This window comes from Canis aureus, chromosome 12, assembly GCF_053574225.1.
Source record: "Canis aureus isolate CA01 chromosome 12, VMU_Caureus_v.1.0, whole genome shotgun sequence".
NCBI classification, from domain to species: Eukaryota; Metazoa; Chordata; class Mammalia; order Carnivora; family Canidae; genus Canis; species Canis aureus.
The window spans coordinates 48623214-48648233 of NC_135622.1; the positions used below are offsets into that span (position 1 = coordinate 48623214).

Consider the following 25020-nt stretch of genomic DNA (forward strand, 5'->3'; position numbering starts at 1 on the left):
GGGGGAACACTGTCGGGAGTAGGAGAGAATGTTTACTTTCCTGAGACTGGGTTGTCTCTATGACCCAAACTCCAAAATTTAAATAGGAAAGACTCTGATAAGAGGCTGCAATGTCAAAGGACTGTAGAGAACATTTCAGAGGTTTGTTCAATGCACAGATCATTCCAGTGATAATCAAAGATTAGGATCTTTCCTTCATGTATTTTTTTCCTTCCTACTTTAATAAGTCTAAGGTCTTTCCGATGTATGTTGAAACCACAGGCACCTTCCTTTATATTTTTACTACCCCAGAAATACTGAAGACCCTAAGTGCGGGGGCAGGGGGGTCTTTTAATAAACTGTTTAAACAATATAGCTCACATTTGGACAGTTTCTTATAATTTTGAAAGTGCTTTTTAAACACTGTCTCCTTTGAGTCTTTTTATGAATAAAGTTCTTGCTTTGGGTCATTTAAGGTTTGCCTTCTAAGGAAGGAGGGTAATTGTGTAAGGGCTATTGATATAGCAGATGTTTGCCTGCTTCTCTCATGCTTCTCCAGTCCATTGTTTGTTCTCAGGCATTTGTAAAGGCAGGAAATATACAGATGTATTTTATTCTGGGACTTGTAGTAGCTAATCACTTTCCAACAATCATTTTGAAAAAGCAATGGCATCATTGATGCTTTACAATTATGTAAATCCATGAGAGGGGAAGTACTGACATCCCTTCCTCTGCTATGAAAGCAGAAGGGGTTGGAGTAGATTTGGGTGTCAAGTGGGCCCAGGTGGGTGACCTAATAAGACAGCATTAATAAACTCCATAGTTTCTTATTCCATTTGTGATACTGGAAGTGAAGACTCCACCTTTGATACCTCTTCCGTGTTTGAGAAATACTATCATCATTATGGAATTAAATCACTTGGAATCCAGGTGCCTCAGCTAACTGTATCGTGTGACTTTATTCACTCCTTATTCCCAGCATCAATCCCCTATCAGCTCTTCCATGGAGAATTTCTAGCCCTTACACATCTTTTTTTAACCATAAAATATCACTTTCCATCCTACTCTCAAGAGGGTGATTATGGTGATTAGAAACAGAGAAGAAATAAACGAATAAATCGCAGAGCAAAGCCCTGGAAAGAAACCTCATCACATAATAGGATATTTGCTCTCTGAGATAGAACCCAACTTCATATCCCAGTTCTGGATATGTTGGCACACTGTTTAAACCATCAAATTTCTCAATTTCTGCATTTTTAAAATTGGAATAGTCATGGTATTTAACTCATGGAGTTGTTATGTGTAATGTGCTTAGCATGTAAGTGTTTGACAAATTGTTATTACCACTTTACATTTGACAAATGCTGCTTGAACCACTGGCCTGTGTTAACTCTGTGCCAGGCAGTGACAAGAAGGTTAGGATATAGTTTGGCCATGCAGGGGCATGGAGTCTAGTCTGTTTAGCATGACATACATACTAGAAACATTAAGTAGTATGAGAAGAAATAACAGCACAAGGGAAGTATACATTGAGTAGAAATGGATGTGGTCAGAGAAGATTTCTTGGAGGAGGCAGACTTTGGAGAAAGGGCTTAAAAATAATATTTTTATTAAGTGGTAGAGGAAAGAGAAAAGAAATTCATGAGCAGAGCTGGGTGATCAGGGATACGGATGAAAGGTCACATTTTGAATGAAGATCTGGATGTGTTCAACATGTTTGGGAGAAACTCTACTTTCCAGCCTCTTATACTCTACCCAATCAATCTCTTGTGCTTCAATAAATCGTTGTACTCTCTTCCAACTCCAATGCTCAAATTAGTATAAGTAAACTCAAGTGGCCAATGACAGAGAAACCAGTATTTTAAAAATAATGGCATACAAAACAATAGGCTAGGAAAGCATATAATGAGGAGGTCACAGGCAAACATGGAGACCGTACCAGAAGAGGTACAGATGAGGGGTCCTGGACATGAGTGAGAAAATTCTCTTGTGGGCAGCACACATGAACATAGGATCCCAGACATCCTTACACTGGTATTGGACCATGGTCTTATTAATTCCTGTTCCTTTTATTACCCCTAACATACTTGGTGATTGTTTTTCGGCTGAATTGTGGGTGGGAGAAATTAGAATGTAATTAACAATTAGATATCACAAGGTTCACAAATATGATACTTAACAAGGGTTGTTATGTTTTAAATAAGTTCTCATTGTCTTCAAAGGCCAAGCTAGTTTGGGAACAGAATAAGTGTTATCTTTCCATTCCAAGAAGATGCCAACAGCCAACATTTCTAATGCCTTAGATGGATACACGCTGACCTCACCTAAAAGCACAGCAAAGATTTAGCAACCAAAAGCAAGGCAATCTTAGCCAAAGCATTAAGCACATGATGCAACAATAGAAAATAAAATGTTTTAAGGCTAGGGAGAAAAGAACTCTTTTGATGATGGAAGAATCAATTTAAATTTATTTTTTAAGTGACTTTGGCTGGATGGTGTTTATCAAGAGACTGTGGATGAAAGTGGATTGGGTGTTGAGGGAAAGCAAGGGCTCCTTGCAGCCAACAGACTCAAGACACATTTTCCTCAATACTGTTTTGGACTTTATTCCCCCACAAGCTTTCAAATTTCAATCACTGCCCCACTGAGTCTGGGGAGAAATTGATAAAGAAAATAATATAGCACACAATCACAAGTGAATTGAATTTGAGCACAATTGAGATGAACTGCAGTGTTTAAAAATAGAATCATTTCAGAAATAGGCTTATGGGAGAACGTTTTTCTCTTATGTGTTGCTTAAATGTTTGAGACCAGAAAGAAGGGAAGAAATTAGAAGGGTGGGCAGAAGGGAGGGGGGAGGTTGTACACTGACTTGGCTAAATGTTTATTTAATTCCTCTCAGCTTTTTCATTTTTTGGACACTTCTTCAAACTACCTGAACAGCATTAGAAAGGGAAATTGTTAAAATAAAATGATGTTGCCTATAATCACAAGTGAATTGAATTTTTCCACATGGGCTGCGGTGCGTAAAAGCCTTTTCTTTTTAAGATATATATATGTCTGTATAAAATCACTAAAGTTTTGAAGAGAGCAAAACAGAATCATAAACTCATAGACTTTTAGAACTGAAAAGGAACTTAGAAATCATCTTATCTGGTTCCCAAATTTGGCTCTACCATCAGGATCCTTGGAGAAACTTTAAAAAAATATCATTTCCTAAACCTACTCAAGATCTACTGAATTAGACTCCCTGAAGCAGAGGCTCCACAATGGATAGTTTCTCAGAAAAAAAAAAAAAAAAAATTAAAAAGTCAGATATCTTTTATCTGATATCTAGAAAGTACTAACTGGATGCATCTGTCACAATGCATAGGAGAGGAATCTCAATCTCCAAGCATTTTTATGGGTATTAAGTGACAAAGCAAAGAACTGAATCCAGCATTCCTGAATCCTGGTGCATTGTACTTTCCCCTACTCAAAAAGAGAGGAACCCCACAATGCTGAGAAAGAATGAAGGAATATAAATATGAAAGAATATAAACACTTTTTCAATAATCTGGATTAAAGGAAATCTCCCCAGGAAAGTATGGGATGTTCCCAGCTGACATGTTGTAGGATTTCCAGATCACAGATTTACAGGACTAAGTAAAAAGTGTTTTGCCCTTTTCAAGGTTGAAAGTTGGGAAATCCATGCTACTTTAGTTAGAAACTATAATTCCACATCTGTGGCTCTGGTCTCTTAGAGTGTTTGGTCATTAGACAATAACAATTTCTTTATTTACAGGACAATTAACAGGATATAGTCCTAAAATAAGCTCAAACCAGATAATATAAAGATATAGGTGAAAGGTCTTACTCATAAGACTTATGCTAGGTTTAAGTCAGGAAAAAAGCTAATGCTTTAAAATATCTAAAGAACAAACCAAATCAACATTTCCTGTAAGCAGCTTTCCAATTTAGGAAGCTGCTTATGCCAATAATAGATTCTCAGAATTTGGAGTGACCTTAAAATTCACTTAGCTCAACTTTTCACCAAGGCAGGAATCTGGGCCACAATACCCATGCCAGGTGACAGGCTGAACTCTGCTAGGATAGGTTCAGTGGTATGGAATTCACTCTTTTTTTAGGGTAATCTATTGTCTCATCTTTTACTGCTAGAAAAAAAAAAGTTTACCTATTAATAGAAGTTCTATTCTGTGATTTCCAAATGTTTATGCTCTTCTGGTGGGCTTTGTTCATTTGTTTAACAAATCTGTTTCTTTTTTTTTTTTTTTTTAAGTTTTTTTGTTTTTTATTTATTTATGATAGTCACACAGAGAGAGAGAGAGAGAGGCAGAGACACAGGCAGAGGGAGAAGCAGGCTCCATGCACCGGGAGCCCGATGTGGGATTCGATCCCGGGTCTCCAGGATCGCGCCCCAGGCCAAAGGCAGGCGCTAAACCGCTGCGCCACCCAGGGATCCCAACAAATCTGTTTCTTTTGCCAAATAGTAGCTCCTAACATATTTGCAGAAAGCTATCAAGTGACCCCCTTCTGTGGTCCTCCTCAAACAAAAGCACTTCTGTTGACTTCTGCTGTGTCCTATAGTGTGGTAGCCCACTGTATATTTTACTAGTATATTATTCATCCTATCGCGGTTGAGTATATGGTACATCTCCCATCCACTAGACTGGGATCTCCTTGAGACTGTGATCTCCTCATTGTGTTGTATTTATCCATCCCTACATCACTACCCTCGAACATAATATGTGACACAGACCATGAACTTCACTGTTTTGGTAACTGAATCACATTTTATTCTACTCTCAGGTTCCTTCTTTGGGATAAATACTCAAAATTGCTTGAACCTCAAGGCTTCTTAAGATATGTACTGTTTTGTTCAGTATCATGGCATAATACCTATTACAGGGTAATCAATTAATACTGTTGAATTAATTTGGCAATGTGTTCCAGGGCCTTCATAAATCTTATTATTGTCTTCTTCTGGACATGATGTATTTTAAGGACTCTTTTTAAAAATAAATACTACCCCAAATGGGTAAGGTGGAATTATTGTTTCCCTTGAGCTAGATATTATGTAGCTGAGATTTACATTTGATTTTTCAAATAGCCATCTTATGCCTTTGGTTCAGGTTGACCTTAAAGTTATTGAAATCTGAAAGCCCTTTCTCATGAATATTAGCATTTACATTTTCCCAGTCTTAAACAGCAGTTACTCATTTTACCTCAAATATAAAGCATATATTAAGGTATGTATAAGGTAATATAAAGCTATATTAACCTAACACTTTATATAGTAGGTCGCTTAACTAGTCAGATTCAAATCCTGGCTCTGCCACTTACTAGCTATGTGATCTTGGGCAAGTTACATCACTTTTCTGGACCTCAGTTTTATGATCCATTAATTGGTTGTTCTTGTAATATACCTAATCCATACTTTTCCCCCAAAATATATGGCAAGGACTTTTTCAAAGAATATATAAAATATTCTTATAACTCAAAAATAAAAATCAACCTAATAAAATGAGCAAAATATTTTTACAGGCTCTTGATAGCTGGACATAGTACAGAGGATAAAAGAAACTTCTATAAATAGGATTTTAGTGATGTGGTGGGAGGGGAAGCATTCTAGGGTCCTATCAGGTTTCAGTCTTTTAGTGAGGCTATGCCTCTAGACTGTGCACTTCTAGAGTGTTTCTCAGTTTTTCTTACTTTAAGTGGAACAGGATGGGTAGAGTGGGTTGGAGTTGGCTACTGTCCCCCTCCATATCATTGAGACTCTGATAAAACCCTAGTAGCTTAAGCCCTGGCTAAATAGTTTCTCCCAAGGCCAGATCTTGTTAAGAAGAAGAGAATGATTTGCTATATTTCAAAATAAGGACTTAACAGTTCAGTTTTCATATTCCAGCACTGGTTCCCAAGGAGGTTTCAGTTCATGGCAAGTTGTGATTTTTTGTATTTGCCTGCCCATGTCTCCAGTCTGGGGGACGGCAGCTTGCCCTAGGACCTCACTTCTCTTAGGGATCTAGAGTCATTGAATTTTCAGTTTGTTCTGCTTTTTACTTGTTGTTAGAATGAAATGGTGACTTCCAAGCTTCTTACATACTGGGCAGGAAATCAGAAGTTCCTTTGTAGCTTTTTTGATACATAGTACATAGTATTTTTTTGAGATAATACATGTGCAACACTTTCTTTGGTGTCTAGCAAATAGTAGATACTAAGTAAATATTTATGATTTTTGTATGTTTGGGCCTGTTATTCTACTTTGGCAAGATTATTCGAACCCTGTCTGTCAAACAGCTTAATAAATTGAACCTCCTAACTTTGGGCCAAATGAAAATGTAATTAGTCTGCCTCCAGTATTTTCAGACATAGCATTAACTGAAAAGACATAGAGATAGGAGCTCTGATCTAAGTTATCTTGGACATATTGATTCACACTTTTCTTTTTATACAATTGCTTAATCGCTTATACAAATGGATCTACAACATGAGCCACAAAACCTCATTCTCTTCTTCCCTACACTGAGATTCCATTGAATCTCAGTGTGTCAACTAATGTTCTGGGATGACATTGTGAGAGGCACTGTCTTGTTCTATCACCAGACATATAGCATATATTTTGTGTTAATACAGTAAGGCAAAATTAGCTGTCTTATAATCAATAGAGGAACTACTTATATGTTTGGATCAAAGGAGCCATCTGTCCAGTGCTGCTCCTGGGCTACATCAAGGCAGACTTCTGGGCAGGACACTGCACACCATAGTAAGCTTCACATTTTGGGAACGGGCTTATATGCTAAAAGTAGAGCCACCATTTTTAACTCTAACTCCATAAGTCTTATGTCAATCTCTAAACAATTTGAGCCTGAGGATAGATTCTCTAAGAACACTATGAGTTGCAGGAGGGCAAGCACCTGATACCCCGCAAACATCATTCTTATTTAGCCTCCTCAAATGGAGGAAAGCTGATGTTAAGAGACTATCTCCAGGTTCTTATAAGATTGAAGCAGAAATTGTCCCTTGGGACTACTGATGTCTCTTTTAAGTCCATTGACCCAGAATGTGAGAAACTAAAAAGATAGAATCCTTGCACCTTCCACTAAGTGAAAATCCAATATATTGTTCAATGGTCCCATTCTAAAGCTTGCTGCCAGGTGACACATTACTAGGAACACAATACAATGAACACACACGCCTTAGTAAGTCATTATAGTATTTTCACCTGAAAACAAATAACAAAACTGCTCATGGGTTCTAGACCCTGCCCTACAATTCTCTTTTCAAAGCCTTTCACATTCCTATGTCTCCTGCCCCCACCTCTCCTGATAAACATTCTGGAAAAGCCAGTTAGAAAATATGTACTGAATATTTATATTGTGCCTAGTTATGCATAAGGCTCTTGGCCAGATTTAGAAAGTTAAAAAAGAAGAAGGAAAAAAAGACGACAACAACTAAACCCTGCCTTCAGTGAGTTCACTGTCATTAGGAGGGAAGGGACCCCACCTGAAAGAGTGGTTGATCATTCTGCAGGTCATCTGAGGGCTGAGGGCTGGATTGCATACTAGAGACCACAGGTTCCAAGGACTCCTGAGGAGAGCACCACAATGAGCAAGGAATGCTGGGAAACCTTTATGGAAGGGGTGGTACAATTTGCTGCAAAAAGACAAACAGGATTGTGTGTAGGCAAAGTGATGCTTCCAGTTTTTTTCAATCATTAAACTGCACTTCAGCCTACATACATCCTGTTGCTTCTATATTCAGAAAAAAAAATTAAATTCAAAGACAAAAGTTAATCATGGGCCCCAGGCCTCTGCCTAGAGACAGTTGTCTTCTATTTCCTGGGGCTTCCCAGGGTGAGTAGCTGTCACAACTTAGCTTGGAAATAAGGTGAACACTAATTAATTTTGCGTGCCACTCTTTATAAAAAGATTTTGCCTAAATTGCAGGCAAGTTTCTATATATCAAGAAAGCAGTTTGGGATACCAAATTAAACTTTTAACTTATGTCAAAATTTAATTATGACTTTGAAATCCAGTTAAACCACACATAAAAAAATAAAATTTAGAATTATTCAAACAAAGGGACAAAGTTATTCCTCAGATGACAAAGCCTGATATCCCTAGCCTTGAAAGAAAAGAAAATAGGGGAGAAAAAAGGAAAATAAAAAAGGGAAGGCAAGGGAAGAAAAGAAAGGGTTTAGATATTTAAAAAACTAGTTGGCTTTAAGCATTTAATGAGTTTCCTAGAAATTTTCTTAAACAATATCTTCTACATACTTATCAGATAAAAATGATCTTGTATTTTTGAGATAAAAATAATCTTAATATAAAGAATTAACTAATATTGCAGCAGTGACTAAGGCCAAAAAATGGCCCAAAGATATAAGCTACAGTAAGAATAATCAGCAATTATTCAATCAACAAACATTTGTCAAAGCTTGCCATATACCAGGTACTGTGATGAGCATTAAGTTTTCCTATAGATGAGATATTAAAGGAAAGGCAGAAACATGTTAGGAACAAGTTTAGATTTGGAGAGCTCTGGCTCAGGCATCAGTCTAAGCAAAGAAGCTCCTGATGGAAGAAGCAGAGTCAGAAACCACGGAAAATGTTACAATATCTACATGGTGAACATTCTTAATTCACCTCAATGACCCAAGGGGGAGGAAAGGAAATTATTGTGACTTCAAACCATTGCTTCACTGGAATTATTTTAATACTTCTAAGTTAGAGCATTTCTATTTCCCTCATTAAATATGCTACACAACAATGATAATTTTTCTCATCCCTTTGTGACCCTTCAGTGTTTTCTCCCAAGAAATACTTGGTTCATTTAATCAGATATGTAGACAGCTTATACACACACACACACCACACATATGTGCACATGTGTGTATGTATATGTATTATGCATTATATATACACATACATATAAGTGTGTAGTATTTATATGTATTATAAATACATATTACATATATGTGTATGTATGTTATAGATTTGTGCATATATATTTATATGTGTGTACTATATATTGTTTTTAAATGCTAAAGGACAGTCACACAAGTTGTGATGCAAATAAGGCTTGAAGATTACTGAAAAATTAAATCAATTTTTACAATTATAATTACAATAAGATACATATGTAAAGTTATTAAATATGAAATTATTATCAATTATTATTTATAGTTTAGGATATAAAATATATGTCAGATAGTCATTCTCCTTTGAAGACATCATGAAGGGTAAAACAAGTCCAGTAAAACTAAAGGAGCAAAACAAAGGATGAAGCTCCATGCAGACACTTTGCTTCTGAGCCACAGGAGTATGGAGGCAGGTGACAGCTGGGGATAAAATCCAAATGAGAATGTCTGCTTATTGTGGCGCAGGTCCTTCTTACAGTTGGGCTCAGCCAAGAAAAATGCTGAATAGGTGATGAGCTCACCTCCCAGTTAGCGAGCCTGGATTCCAGCTCTTCCCCAGCACAGGACCCCATTGATAGTGTCAGGTGTTGTGTTCTAATCCTAGGCATGTCATCTGGAGCCAGTGACCATGTCAGTGTCAGTCTTTGTCAGCTGCCTTGAGGTGAACATTGTGTCCCCATCACCTGTATGGCATTGTGGCACAAATGGCAAGTGCTCACAAGGTCTGCTTGAGGAGCCAGGAGAGGCTCCTGAGCTCCTGTGTTAGGGAAAACTTAGTACATGCCTCAGTCTTCCATTCTGTCCAACTAGAGAGAGGTCTAGGATTGCAACCTCACCTTCACTAGTCTCTTCCTTCTTTAGCAAGTGAGAAGAAAACCAGAAACAATGAAGTTAAATTTTGTTGGTATCTTTCAGAATGGCATGTAAGTAGCAATTGTTGATGAGAAAAACTAAGAATCTAATTCCATTATCTAATTCTATAGTTGGACACAGTAATTTTCTTTCTTCTCACATTGTTTGGAGAATAATTACTTTACTGTAATATTACTTCTAAACCCCCCAAACAAGTGAAAAGTAAAACAGAGAAGACAGAAATCAAGACTCCTAAACTGGAGAAATTCTGAGATGAAAAGCTGACTGGGAAAAGATGCTGGATGGTAAATTCATAAGCTCTAAGTAGGAGTGAGCATCACTGAGGAGGGCTTTCTGCTATATATATATATATATATTTTAAAGTCCTGATAATGGTAGTTTCCACACTGGAGGAGAGTAGACAACTATGTCTGTGGAGGAGCCCCTTCTCCCTACTGGAGGCAAATGCAAGATTACTTTTGTTTGTTTTGATAGATTCATGAGAAACCTGACTCTCATGAGACTATTCAATGCTACAAAAATCAAATGTGTATTTTAGCCTGGAGAATTATCAAAAGGACTTATATTTGGACTCTAATCCAATAAAGAGAAAGACAGAAAAGGCAAAGACCCTGTCCTTTGACCTATTTATATCGCTAGATGGTAAGATGGCAGGACATTGTGTGGTACTGAACAGGGTGCTGTGGAACAGTATAGTGTGGAGTAGTGTGACTCTAGTAAAACCTTTGTGGGATCATATCCACATCATCCCAAAATATACATCATTTAAGCTTGCACCGTTTATAAACATGCATCTTTACGACTCCTTGACCCACCTACCCATTTACCTTTTATTAGTGTGCACAATTATTGCCCATATCATTCAAGCAATATTCAGTATAAACTAAAACCAGTACATTTACATAGCTTTTCCAAAATCTATGCTTTAGCTGTGGTTAAAAAAAAAAAAAAAAAAAAAAAGACAATGGAAGGAGAGTCTCTTTCTTATAGTTAACAACATAAAAAGAAAGGAACACTTAGCAAAACACTATAAAGGCAGAAACCCAGAGCAATATCAAATATTCTTCCTTGATAAGTGACTGTACATATCTGTAGACTATCCCTTCCCATCCCCACACCCTGACATCTTACTGTACCTCAGTGTAATGACATCACACCCATTTGGGAGTAGTAATAGTGATTAATCAGCAGGGTTTCTATTATATTATTATGATATATTCTTACTATCTGAATAGGGATACTGAAATGTAATAGAATTTGGAACAAAGCCAAGAAAATTTTCTACAGAAAATCTATACACTTATGATTTTTTAAATTAATTTCTGTCTCAGGTAGTGCTGCCATTTATAAGTTTCATCTGTGTTCAGAACAGAAAAGACAACATGACCTATGACAACATACCCTGTCATTTTGTCTCAAATAGGAGTGAGATGCTTCCTCTTTGTTCACTCCACACAGCTGGTTCTGCCTTTGTTAGGTCAAATCCCCAAACACACCACTGCATATAGCTCTGAAATCATTCATATCTTGGGCAGCAGAACGGGGGGATTATTTCTTTTTTGTGGACATGATTATATTCCTATTTCATTATTATTACTAACAGCAGTAATTGTAATTATATGGCAATATTTGAAACTTTAAGTGCAGGTATTTTTTTAAAGGGGGGGGCGGGTGAGAGATACCAGTGGTCCATCTATGAATAGCTGAGAAGAAAAATGTCTGGGAGATCTCTGGGCCAATCCTACTTAGGGGACTCAGAAAAGGAGCTGAATTTATGCTAGAGTGTTAGATCCAGCTGGAGTCAACAAAGTGAAGGAGTTGCCAAAGAAACTTCTTTAGATCAATTAACAGGGGTATGATGTTAGATCCATGAAAGTGCTTGGCCAGCTCTCTCCTACATCATCATAGTAATGTATCCAATTCTGGACGCTAGGGTAGAAAAATATAACGGTAGCTTATTTTGAAGAATTGGATTAAAATAGTTAAGGGTCTAGAAATGTGTGATGTGGGGCACAACTGAAAGCAGAGAGGACATTTAGCTGAGGGAAGATTTGGAGAGTTAATGGAAATTGTGTTGAAATAATTGAACAGTGTCTGGTAGAGGAGGGAACGAACATATGGTATGGCTCTCAGAGGCCAAAGTCCAGCTGGTAGACATTGTAAGAAGCAAGTTCTTTACTCCATAAAAGCAAGTTCTTTACTCCATCATTGTGACCATCTGAGAAGGTCGTCAACTACTATCCCAGCACTGCTCAAGCACAGACCGAACACCCACTTAGGGAGGATATAGTGTCAGATGAAATGAACTTCAAGGTGCCTCCAATGCAGCAATTACTCTCATGCAATTCCCCCAATTCTCCATCTTTCATGGAAGGTCACCAGAAAGGGCAGATCTTCTTGTGTAACTTTCATCCCTACTTCATTTTCTTTTCATTTTCAAAAACTGCTGCTCTCATCACAGGGTGCAATAGTGTACTGTCTTCTCATGCTTTCTTGCTCCCTTGAGGAATGTGTTCCAGTTTGGGTAATTACATTCTGGCAGCCTAAATTATCCTTGCAGTTTACATTGAGTAAGGCATTTTTCTTTAATATCTATCCTAAATTGTTGCATAGTGTTTCTTTGTACCAGTAAATATTACATACATGCCAAGGTAATAGTCAGAACCTTGGAAACAGCCCACCTATTTGTATGCGAACAAGGAAGGATTAAAACTAATTAAAATTTACCTCGATTATTCATACTCCTTCTGCATGTTTGGGCCTTTACATTAGCAGTTAAGGGAAATAGGCTTCATGTAACCTGCACTTATTTTCCTGGATTTTGTGATTTTTTTCAGTTCCCATACCTATCCAATTCCCACTTCACCCAATGGGCACCCCAAAGCAGACTTCTGAGTGACAAGAAAGAGGGGTGGCTCTGTAATCTAGAGGTGGGGTGAAGAGGTTACGGTTTTGGCCTGAACTCCTTCATCATGGAGATAATTTTTAAACACAGCTCTGCAAATTCTATCATGGTCATAGCTACTCCAGTCAGAGGCTATATCCTTTTTATATATATGTGCTTTTTTTTTTTATTTTTGCTTGTCTGCCTCCTTATTAAGAGTATTTATTCTAGTTACTTTCATTGCTGACCTTGGGAGTTAGTTTATTGCAAATATTATTTCTGTTGTTTGCTTGCTCTCATTCTCGTTCTCATACACACATACTCTCTCTCTGGTCTCTGACCTCATTCCTTAATGATCACAGTATCTCATGATAGCATTTTTTCCATCAGCACATCATTTTTTCCATCTATGTTCTGCATTAGGCAAGAGCACATGCGGGCACACAGCAGCTTGTTTGGAGATCATGAGCATCAGTGAACAGTCTGCATATGCTGGTACTTACTACAGTGTGAAATAGTTTATCGACTATTGACTCTGAAGGTCAAGAAAGCAGGAGTGGGTCTACTATCTTCATGTCTCCAGGGTTCACACAAGGTCTAAAATAAACAGATATCCAGGAATTGAATGGAATTGTATGCACGAAACTCTAAACTCTAACACCCCAAAGCCATCTTGGACATCTGCCCAAAGGTCCAGAGCCTTTTCTCTGATTTCCAGGCTCACCTTCCTCTTTCAACCTTAATTTCTCTATTTCTGTCCTTTCCAAGGCAGAGATGCCTCTCTGCAAATATTATATACAAAGAAGTATTTTTTGTCCCTTTAAGATTTGGTTCTTTGCTATTTCTCACCTCTATTTCTTGACCTCTATTCCAGGTCAAGAGGTTCACTTATTTATTCATGTATTTATCCTTGATTTGACAAATCCTTATGGAAAAACAAAACAAGAATGGTGTGATTTCCAGAAGTACAGAGATGGGGGCTGTATTCATGAAACATACAGTGTTGAGAAGAAAAATATTAAATATCTATACAAATAATTATTTATTTTCTATTTAATTATTAATTTCTATTCTGAGGAGGAAAAGCCCAGAACAAGAAAAGAGTGTAATAGAGAAAACAAAATTCCACAATCCTTACGTGAGGCCAATAGGCACTTAAAAATGATCTTTGATATTTGGATGGGAACTGTTACATCAGACACTGCCTATGCTTGAGAGTCTCCCCACTCCCTGGGCTGGAGCAGGTGGAGAGAGGAGTCACTGACTAGGAATGAGGAGATCATGGTTCTTGCTTAGATGCTGCCACAGAGTCCGAGGTGGTCTGGGGAAAGCCCTTTTCTTTCTGGGCCTCTAATTCTCTGAAAGCAAGGCGGGCAGATGGCATAAAGCTCACTGTGGTCCTTCAGGCTCTGACATGTTTTGCTTCTCAGGGCAGATGCCTTAACTTAGAGCGAACAGCAGGCAGGTATGACTGGGCTGCTATTTAGGCCTGAAGTTGCTAATTAGGCATGGAACACTACATACGTTTTACTTCATCTGAACTTTAGATAATTTTTGCTTTACAGTTTACTCTTTCCTCTGTACAATCTCCCCATCTATTCTAAACGGATTCACAAATGGTTGCAAGAATTTGGGGGCTTACGTTGGCTGTTTTGCAATTCAGACAAGTGATTAGAATATTCCCAGCACATACACTTAATCAAAACAAGCCCAATTAAGCTCACTACTCCAGATTCCACCTCATTAGCTTTCTGTTCCTAAAATATAACAGATGTCATTGCTGCAGGCCCGGAGGTACAGACACATTTTTCAGCTAAGCACTTACAATGCAACCTAAGTTACAGGAAGATTTAATTATTACTTTCATTGTCATGGCTTCCTGTGGAAGCTCATTTTTCACTTAATAGCAATCTCTTTCTACCTAGTTGCCCACTGCCACCAAAATAATGCGTCTTTCTCCTCAAATAGTGAGTTCATAAAAAGTCTCATCCCTATCCTCTCCTTTTTTTGCCTGGTAAATTGATTTTGGTTGCTCCTGGACTTATCTGACCCTGTACTTTTTATTAAGTGAATGGAAGGAGGAAGAAATGGCATGCAGTGATTCCCTCACCTTTCTTAATAACACACGGGCTTGTTTATTGGCTGCTCTGGCACCTGTACTCAAAGGAGGGTTCACGTTTCTATTTGTCCCCACCGCATTTTGGACAATATTGTGTTATAGCCCTTAGTTTGCATTGCAATTCTTTGTATGCATTTGCTCCTTCTCAAGGCCACCAACACTTCTAATCCTGGACCCCAAAATATTTCTCTTCATATTCCCAACTCTAAGCACCTACCATCACACAGTGGGCACTGGGGTTTTAAAAATGAAGGAAAATTAAAAAGGGAAACGAATCCAATTCTGTTCTGGGCAAAAAGAAATGAAAATGCTTTATGTGAGAGAGAGAAGTTGGTAACTGACTCTTGTAAGTGGTGGAATTAGTGATTATTTGTCCAACAAGCAGGTAACTGAAAATCTCAGTCAAATACATTATTCACAGGTTTAACCCATTTTTCTAATCAATGTCAACATTAGTTCACTAGGTCTTATTGCTTTTTTTTTTATTTTTTTTTTAATTATACTGCTTTGGATTATTGTGGAAATGCCATATTTTGAGATTCTAACAGTCCGGGAAGGAATAAGCACTCTGGCATGTTATATATACAAGCAGACTCCCATCTTCTCCCTCACAGACCATGGGGAGAAGTATGTGAGACCGCACCTCCTATTCAAGGTAAATTAGGCACTTTGTGTTTCAAGATGGGTTTTACTCACGGATATATCTCTTTTTCCTCCTCCCCTCATTTTATATTTCTAAATAAGTACTTCTTTTCTAAAAAGGCTGTGGGAAATTGTTTGTTTGCTTTTTCCTGGAAATATTAAGCAATGAGACTCCAAAATAGCCACCCCTTCATAGATGTAACTCTTGTTTAGATCTGTAGGTAACCCTGGGCTTATAATTCATAATTACTAGGTGATAGGATGCAAACACACTCTCTCTCTCTCTCAATATATATATATATATATATATAGATAGATAGATACATAGATAGATATATTTATATAGATAGATATAGATATAGATATTAGATAGATATAGATAGATATTAGATAGATATAGATAGATATATGTAAATATATATATACAATGAGATTATAAAAATATGATTTTTAGTTTTTAAAACTGATAAGAACTTACATATCCAAATGAGTGCCTGAGTTCCTTTCTCTTTACTGAGTCTCCTTTGGTGAGTGGAAAATAATTCCAAGAAGGCTAACATGACTCAGAGCTTTCCAAATCTTCTTTTACAAAATTTCTAGAGAGCCATGTATTAGCTCCGGCTGCCATAACACAATGCCACAGACTGGGTGGCTTAAACAATAGACATTTATTTGTCACAGTCTGGAGGCTGGCAAGTCTCAGATCAAGGTAACCAGCTCCTTCAGTTCCTTATAAGAGCCTTCTTCCTGCTATCTTCTCACTGTGCTCTCACAAGGCTTCTTTGTGCATGTAGAGAGAGGGAGGGAGAGAGAAGAAGAGAGAGAGAAAGAGAACACAAGTGAACTCTCTGGTATCTCTTCTCATAAAGGCACTAATCCCATTGGACCAGGGCCTCAGCCTTGTGACCTTATTTAATATTAATTACCTCCACGAGGTCATTACCTTCAAATACAGTCACATTCAAGTGTTAGGGCACCAATATAGGAATTTGGTCAGGGAACAAAAATATTCAGTCCACAAGCCAGTCTGAGAAAAATAACACAAAATTTCAACTGCATTGCCTTGAAATCAGAGACTGTGTTTCAAAAGGAGAAAGCACGACTTGCTATTTTTTAGTCATTCTTACTCATCTGACTCATTTACTTGACTTGGCTATAAATAATCTTTGGCAGTTTCTAATATTAAAATTCACTATCAACATGTAAAAAATTATCACTACAGAACAATGTACTACAGGGTCTGAAGACACTTTTCAAGGAGGAATTCGATATTTATTTAGAATAATTATAGCATTGTTAGAATTAGTGCATGGGTGTCTAGGTTGATTCTGATATAGGGAAAAGCATATAATCAGTTAGAGAATGTGGAGTGTGTTTTTCAAGACAACCAATAGCCTGTGTATATAGTAATACCTTCAAGTCATAACGTACCTATAACGCACCTGTAATTAAATAGCACCATGTCATATAAGAGGCAGCAGAGCATACTGAAGTTAAATACTGATGCTTTTATTTTTGGATTCCTTGAAAGTAGGACAGTATCTGTCTTGTTTATGACTTTATCTCTAGGGCCTAGAATAATGCTGAGCACAAAATAGGTACTTAATAAATTCTTATTGAATTGAATTGGTAGGTAATTCTCTAAAAGGTCAACTAACTGGATTCTGCTAAACCTGAAGCCTCTTTAATACAAAGCAAGGATTGGAAAACTATATCCCTGGGGTCAAATCTGACCTGCCATCTGTTTTTATATGGATTCTGAGCCAAGAATAATTTTTGCATTTTTAAAAGGTTGGGGGGAAAATCAGAAGAAGAATAAAAGTTCATGCCACTTGAAAATTATATAAAATTCAAATTTTAGTGTGTATTATTAGAACATAGTGTAAATACAGTCATTTTTATTAACAAATCCAGACTTAGTAAGAAGAAATTTTATCCAAAAGGATTACTGCAAGGGGGTGGGTGGAGGAATTGTTGCAATAGGAAGAGGGAGACCATAGCAATAGAAAGAAAGCTCTGGCTATAAAATCACCAAACATCTCAAGGGTTAGACACAAAGGAATTTTCTTTTGTAGAAAAAATGGACAAGATGAGAGAGACCCAAGTGTGGAAGTAAGTTAAAAAGTAGATTTGTAACTCTGGGAAATGAACAAAGGGTAGTGGAAGGGGAGGTTGGTGGGGGACTGAGTGACAGGCACTGAGGGGGGCACTTGACGGGATGCGTACTGGGCAAATCAAACACCAATAAAAAATATACATATTAAATTTTTAAAAAGGAAAAAAAATAAAAATAAAAAGTAGATTTAATGAATTGTAGATGGAATGTCAGAATGTTTCTTGCTGAGGCTATTCTATTTTCTGGAGCTACTCTTAAAGAAGAGCTATCACTGGCTGAGAGTGGGTCAAAGTTCAGAAGCCTAAGGGAAGGTGAGACTCTTAACCAAAGTTTGGTTTAAAAGCATTTTGTTCTCATTTATCAGTGGAGACAAAAGAGTTTAGCTAATTATGTATGAAGCAAAAAACAAAACAACAACAAACAAAAAAACCCAGAATCTGGAGAGTTTGTTCCTGGCCCTGGCATGGGTAAACAACAGGGCCATCCAGGAATCTTATCTAAATCAATGGGGAAAGGCGTTCCTTTAAGCTGTTTCCTAGAAGACAACAGGGTTGGGGGATTTCTTAACCTTTTTGTTTTCCAGGACCTCAGGGTGCTGGTAAAATTCACCATGTTTCTGTGGCCACACCCATTTATTTATATATTATTCATGGTTATTTCTAGGCTATGAGGCAGAATTGAGTAGTTACATGGAGACTGAATGGTCCACAAAGCTAAAATAGTTACTGTCTGCCTTGTTAGAGAATAAGTGTGTTGACTCCTGACACAAAGGAACTGGAGTAGTGAGAAAGACTTTGGTTAAACTGGTGAAAATTCCAAATAATATAAAGGCAACATAGCTTATTAAACTCTTACTCAGCCTCCCAGAATTCAGTGAAATCTCCAGAAAGACACTGCCCTCTGACTCTTGCTACAGGCTGTGCTGAGTGCTTCCTCCATGTGCCTGTGACACCCTCCTATGACTCCCTCCTAGTTCTCACTCACTGCATTGTAAACATTCTTGAGGGAAGAATAAGACTTTGTCTTCTTCTTTGAAATCTTAACACCTAGAAGAGAACCTGGAACTCTGAAGAATGAAGAAAATAACACAAACAAACTTTGATGTTCAAAGTCATTGCTAACAACATACAGGCACACCTCAGGGACACAGCCATTCAGTTCCAGACTGCCACCACAGAACAGGGGATATGGCAATAAAGCAAGTCAAATAAAATTTTTGGTTTCCCATAACTTATAAAAGTTATGTTTACCCTATAATCTTAAGTGTTCAATAACATTATGTCTAAAAAACCAATGTACATGCCTTAAGTAAAAATACTTTACTGCTAAAAACTGTGAACCATTATCTGACCTTTTGGCCAGTTGAAAGTCTTGCCTTTAGGTTGATGGCTGCTGACAGATCAAGGTGGTGGTTTCTAGAGGCTGGGGAGGCTTTGGCAATTTCTTAAAATAAGACAATGAAGCCCGGCACGCCAAGTGACTTCCTTTCATAAAATATGTCTCTGTTGCATGCACTACTGTTTGATAACATTGTACCCACAGTAGAACTTCTTTCAAAATTGGAGTCAATCTTTTTCAAACCCTGCTGCTGCTTTAGCAACTAAGTTTATGTAATATTCTAAATCCTTTGTTGTCATTTCAACCATCTTCACAGCATCTTAACCAGGATTAGAATCTATTTTCTTGCTTATCTGTAAGAAGCAACCCTCATTTGTTCAAGATTTATCAGGAGATGGCAGCAATTCAGTCCCATCTTCAAGCTCTACTTCTAATTCCAGTTCTCTTATTATTTTCAACACATTTGCAGTTACTTCCCCCACTGAAGTCTTGAATCCTTCAAAGTCATCCATAAGGGTTGAAATCAACTTTTTCCAAACTCCTGTAAATGTTGATATTTTGACCTCTTCCCATGAATCATGAATGTACTTAATAGCATCTAGAATGGTAAATCCTTTTCAGAAGGTTTTCAACTTACTCTCCCCAGACCCATCAGAAGAATCACCATCCAGGAAAGCTACAGCCTTACAAAATGTATTTCTTAAATAATAAGACTTTAAAGTCAAAGTTACCCCTTGATTGATGGACTACAGAATAGATGTTTGTGGTCATACAAACTATGTTATAAACAAATGTGCGGTCATACAAGCTTTGTTGTTCCACTTATAGAGCATAGGCAGAGCATATTTAGCATAATTTTTAAGAGCCCCGGGATTTTAGGAACAGTAAATGAGCAATGGTTTCAACTTAAAGTCACTAGCTGTGTTAGCCCCAAACAATAGAGTTAGTCTGTCCCTTGAAGCTTTGAAGCTGGATACGGACTTCTCCTCTCTAGCTATGAAAGTCCTAGATGACATCTTCCAATAGAGGCTGTTACATCTATACTAAACATCTGCCGTTCAGTGGAGCCACCTTCCTTAATGATCTCAGAGCGATCTTCCAGATAACTTGTTGCAGCTTCTACATCAGGACTTGCTGCTTCCTTCCCCTTGCATTTTTATGTTATGGAGATGGCTTCTTTCCTTACACCTCATGAACCAACCTCTGCCAGCTTCAAACTTCTTTTGCAGTTACCTCATCTTATCCTTCATAGAATTGAACAGAGTTAAGGCCTTGCTCTGGATCAAGCTCTAGGTTAAGGGAATGTTACAGCTGGTTTAATCTTCTATCCAGACCACTAAAATTTATCCATATGATCAATAAGACTGTTTTGCTTTCTTATCATTCATGTGTTCACTGGAGTAGCACTTTTAATTTCCTTCAAGAAATTTTCCTTTGCATTTACAACTTGGCTATTTGGCACAAGAGGCCTAGCTTTTGGCCTTTCTCACCTAGCAACATGCCTTCCTTACTAAGCTTAATCATTTCTAGCTTTTGATTTAAAGTGAGAGCTGTGTGACTCTTCCTTCACTTGGACACAGCAAGGCCATTGTAGGGTTAGTAATTGGCCTAATTTCAACATTGGTGTGTCTCAGGGAATAGGGAGGCCAAACAGAGAGAGATGGAGGGACAGCCAGTCTGTGGAACAGTCTGAACACACAAAACATTTATCAATTGAGTTTGTCTTATATGCACATGGGTTGTGGACCCCAAAACAATTCTGATAGTAAAATCAAAGAGCACTGATCACAGATCACCATAACAAATATAATAATGAAGACTGAAATACTGTGAAAATTACCAAAATGTGATACAGAGACACTAAATTAGCAAATGCTGTTGGAAAAGGGGCTCCAATTGACTTGTTCAAGGTAGGGTTGCCACAAACCCTCAATTGTTAAAAAAAAAAAAAAAAAAAAAAGTGCAGTATCTGTGAAGCACAATAAACCAAAGCACAGTACAACAAGGCATGCCTCTATTGCCAAAGACAAGTCTGGCTCCAGGGAGAAGGTAAGAGCAATCTCTAATCACACCGTGCATATGCAAATAGCTACTGTTAGAGTGCAGAGAAACACTTTGTTCTCTTTAGTAGGTTAAATATGCCTCTCCACAAATGTGTTAACATCCTTCCTTTGCTCAGCAAATCCTCTTTTCATGAGCTGTTCAAAGGTAAACTTTATCCCCAGGTTGGATTATCATAACCTCCATATCTGTGTGCCTATATTAAGCTCATCTCTCCCATCTTAAAAAGAAATCACTCTTCCACTTCCACTTTCACCGCAAATATCAACTAGCTTTTCTCTCCCCTTTCATAGTCAAACATCTTTAACAAATGGCCCAACTTCTCTCTCTGAAAATTTACTTCAGCCATCAATGACTCTCCTGATACCAATTCTCTGGGGGCTCTTTCTTTGCCAACTCTTAAGTGTTACTGTTTTTCTGATCGTCCAGTTATGTTCTCAGTCCTAATTCAGTCTTCTTGAATGAGATCACTTACATGGCTGAAAAAGATTATCTAAAGGCTCATCACGTACAAATCAGTGTTTCCAGCTCTTAATATCATCAATGAGTTCCAGGATTAACTTGCACACTGTCTGCTAGACGCCTTTACTTGAATGTCCCACAGACACTTAGAATTTAAAACCTCTGAGAGAACTAAAGCCCTTTCCTCCAGTCCCCAAGTTCTTCATCTTGGGCTTCCTGTCTCAAAAAATATAAATATTATCTACCATGGACTCCACATTATCCAGAATGTCCTTATGGAATTAGTCATTGATGTCTGCTGATTTACTTCCTAAAGAGTTCTCAAATATCTTCACATCTCACAATTCCACCTGCCTCTTTTATGCTTCTCATAACAACATTTTAACTGGTTTTATAACTGCAACAACCTCATAACAGGTTTCCCAGTCCTCAACTTTATCACCACAGGAATTTCTTCATTTTAAAATGCAAATTAGATCAAGATACATATGTGCTTAGAAATACCATAGGTTAAGTCCCAACTCTTTAATACAACTTAAAAGAACCTTTGTGATCTGGGACCCCAAGACTTACCTCTTGTTTTCTCCTCAAACCACATCCTACTCCCTGATATCCCATCACACACACTCACTTCCAGCCCACAGAAGTGGTTTCCTGAATATATATCACTCTTTCTCTAGGCTCCAATTCTTTTCACCGAAAGTTGTTTCTTTTCAGAATATCCTTTCCCCATGCAAACCATGCCTCCTCCATTCCCAGCCAATTTCTATTCATCATTCACAGCAAAGCTTAGATATCCTTTCTCTAGAAAATTTCTGCATTGCCCTTGTCTCACCACCATCAGGTGTATTAGGGGGCTGTCAGGTCCCATATCACATTGTGTTTTAATTTCTCACGTCCTTATCTAAATCTCACATGATTGGCAAGTTATGTGAAGTCAGAACACATGTTTATATTGGTCTGTCATGTGCCCTCAAGTCCTATTTCACCACCTGGCACATGGCTGGCATTCAATAAATAAAATAAATGGAAGAATAAAATCTTTCCTGTACTTCAAAGGAAAGTGGTGAAAGAAATCCCTTCTTTTGTCTCCTTCAAAGGAATTAACACAGATTATTGGGGCACCTGGGTGGTTCAGTCAGTGAGTATCTATCTGCCTTTGGCTCAGGTCATGATCTCCAGGTCCTGGGATCAAGCCCCCTGTAGGGCTTCCTGCTCAGCAGGGAGCCTGCTTCTCTCTTTCTCCCTCTGCGCTTCCCCACTGCTCATTTTCTCTCCCTCAAATAAATAAAATCTAAAAAAAAAAAAAAAAAAAAGTAACACAGATTTTTAAGTAACTGATCAGTTTATTGGTCCAAACCTATAGAAATAACTTTAAAAAACTAAAAGGGCCATAGAACTTAGAATATTTTACTTAAAAAGTCACTATTGTGTTGTTATTGTCATTGTTTCTGCTGCTGTCTAGATGAGCTTTGTGATTTCAAAATCTTTCTTTGGTCGAATTTGATAACTGAGAATAAGGTCTTGAATGTGATCAGAGCTTTCACTTTGAGGGATTATACAAGATGTTCACAAACACTAGTCAATATGTGAGTTTGTTTTAGGACCATGGAGTGCTATGAATTCTTCTTCCATCCAGACAACCACTTCCTTTTTCTTGTACTGCCTCACTATCTGGTTTCTGGAGCCCACCTCCAGGAGAGCCTACATCCATATTACATGTATTTCATCCAACCTGGAATAACTTATAGAAAATCGAGATAGAGCTTTCAAAAGACACAAATCGTTGTAGGTTTGGCATCACCCACACCAGCCCTTTCAGTTGATTTGCTATTAGCATCTGTGATGAGGGTTGGAGGTGTCTGCCAAACCCTGAATGTCACTGAGATGAAATTTAGCTGGTGGGGCTGAAGCCAGGCCTATTACTGTTCAGATTATGGAGCTTCATGATTGTCCTCTCTTGTTAGCATGCCTCTGCTTGAGCACAAAAAGCATAGATTGCTTTGCAAAATCTATCTTAATTAATCATAAATAGTGCCTGATGGGAAGATTGCTGCTTTCATCTTTGTTAAATAAAACACAATCACCAAATCCTTTTCTTGCTCCAGGTTTTCACAGTACTGTGCAGGTTGCCTCCTTACATATTTGAGATGCTGGGAGGTCTAATCGCATGAGTGTGTTACTGATAGCCTCATTAGGCGGTGCCATCAAAAGCTGTTCTCAGCCCCTTCTCCATCGGCAGAGCCAAGTCCCAATGAGTTAAATGGGGACACTGGAATGGCAAAACAATTCCACTCCTTCCCAGCAGCTAATTAAGAAGGAGGGTAAAGCATTGTGCTAAAGACTTCAGTGAGTTTGCCTTGCAGCTCTTCAAGGGTGACCTTGTAGCAAATGGTGAAAGTACAGAAGAGAGTCACTGTTGCGTGGTAAATGATCATCAGGAAAGTTCAAATGCTACCAAATGGGTGGCTAAGTATGCTAGAATAAGCTTGCTTTGTTCTCTGCCCCTTTGAACTCACAAAATTTCCTTTCTGTACAAAATAGAAAGCAAATAATGAAGAACTTAACACTCTACTTAAATGGACAATATATAATCAGCCTTTTGCACCAGTAATATAAATGCTATGTATTAGGGTTTAAATACAGCAGTTTACTGTGGGGCACCCATGTAATATAATGGGCCTATGTATCTGTATAATGAGTATTGTAATTGCCCTTCTCTCTTGCCAGCCTCTATTTATAGAGCTTAAGAAAAAAAAAAAAAAAAAGCTAAAAATTCAATTTCCCATCTTCTCTTACAGCTTCAGGTAAAGCCCTGTGATAGTTCTGACCAATAAAATATAAGGAGAAATCTGACACAACCCCCTCTCTCATCTTCCCTCTGCCTGGAACATGGAAATGTACCAGTACTTGGAACCAGGAAAACCAAAGTCACATGCCAAGGATGGCAAAATAGAAAGATAGAAGAAACCTGATTTCTCAATGCCATGTGGATTGGCCTTACAAGTCCTGGATTGCCTATGTCCAGATCTCTTGGTGTATGATATAAACTCCTATATGTTTAAGTTACTATTAGTCAGGTTCTATGTTCCAGATTAGAATCCAATCCCTTCTGATGGAGAACACAAATGACTTAAGATTACTTTCTACCTTTTTTTCTAAGAATGTCATTTCTCTTTCACTAGACTATATACCTGAACATTGATAGAAGAGTGCCATATGAAAAGAGATCAGACCTCATTCATTCCCTCTTCTGAAAAAAAAAAAAAATGCAACAGGTTCTTAACATGCAGGAATTAATGTCCTGAAAATCTCCTCCAATTCTCAAATTCACAAATGCCACTTGCATTAGTCAGAATCCAGTCAGGGAAACAGAAACTATATTGCATACTTAAAAAAAAGGATATGTAATATTGGGAGTTTAATCTGGGGAAAGGAGAAGCATCACTGAGGTAAACCAGAGATAATGACAACAGAGAACAGTTACTATTCCTAAACCTGGAGGGACAAAAGAGAGGAGGTAGGTGTAAATAGAACTCAGAAGCTCAGAGAAGGAGCCTCAAAGAGCTGGTGGCCAGAGCTTGATGAGGAGACACCTCCAGGGAAGTGAAACCATTTAGAGT

The 25020-nt window shown here is 37.9% G+C and overlaps 1 long non-coding RNA gene across 9 annotated transcripts in view; it reads right to left on the reverse strand.

The window, feature by feature from the left end:
* Nucleotides 1-25020, reverse strand: part of LOC144281158 (uncharacterized) — a 366474-nt gene that overhangs the window by 205635 nt on the left and 135819 nt on the right. For 6 of the 9 annotated variants that reach the window (XR_013349642.1, XR_013349639.1, XR_013349640.1 and 3 more), the window contains 2 exons: nt 15899-16200; nt 13163-13256 (listed from right to left, as the gene is read on the reverse strand). This is a non-coding gene — a long non-coding RNA (uncharacterized LOC144281158). Of the gene's footprint in view, nt 1-7485; nt 7636-13162; nt 13257-13508; nt 13585-15898; nt 16201-25020 lie in introns of all 9 variants that reach the window. The other 3 variants (XR_013349638.1, XR_013349641.1, XR_013349636.1) reach the window with 2 other exon arrangements.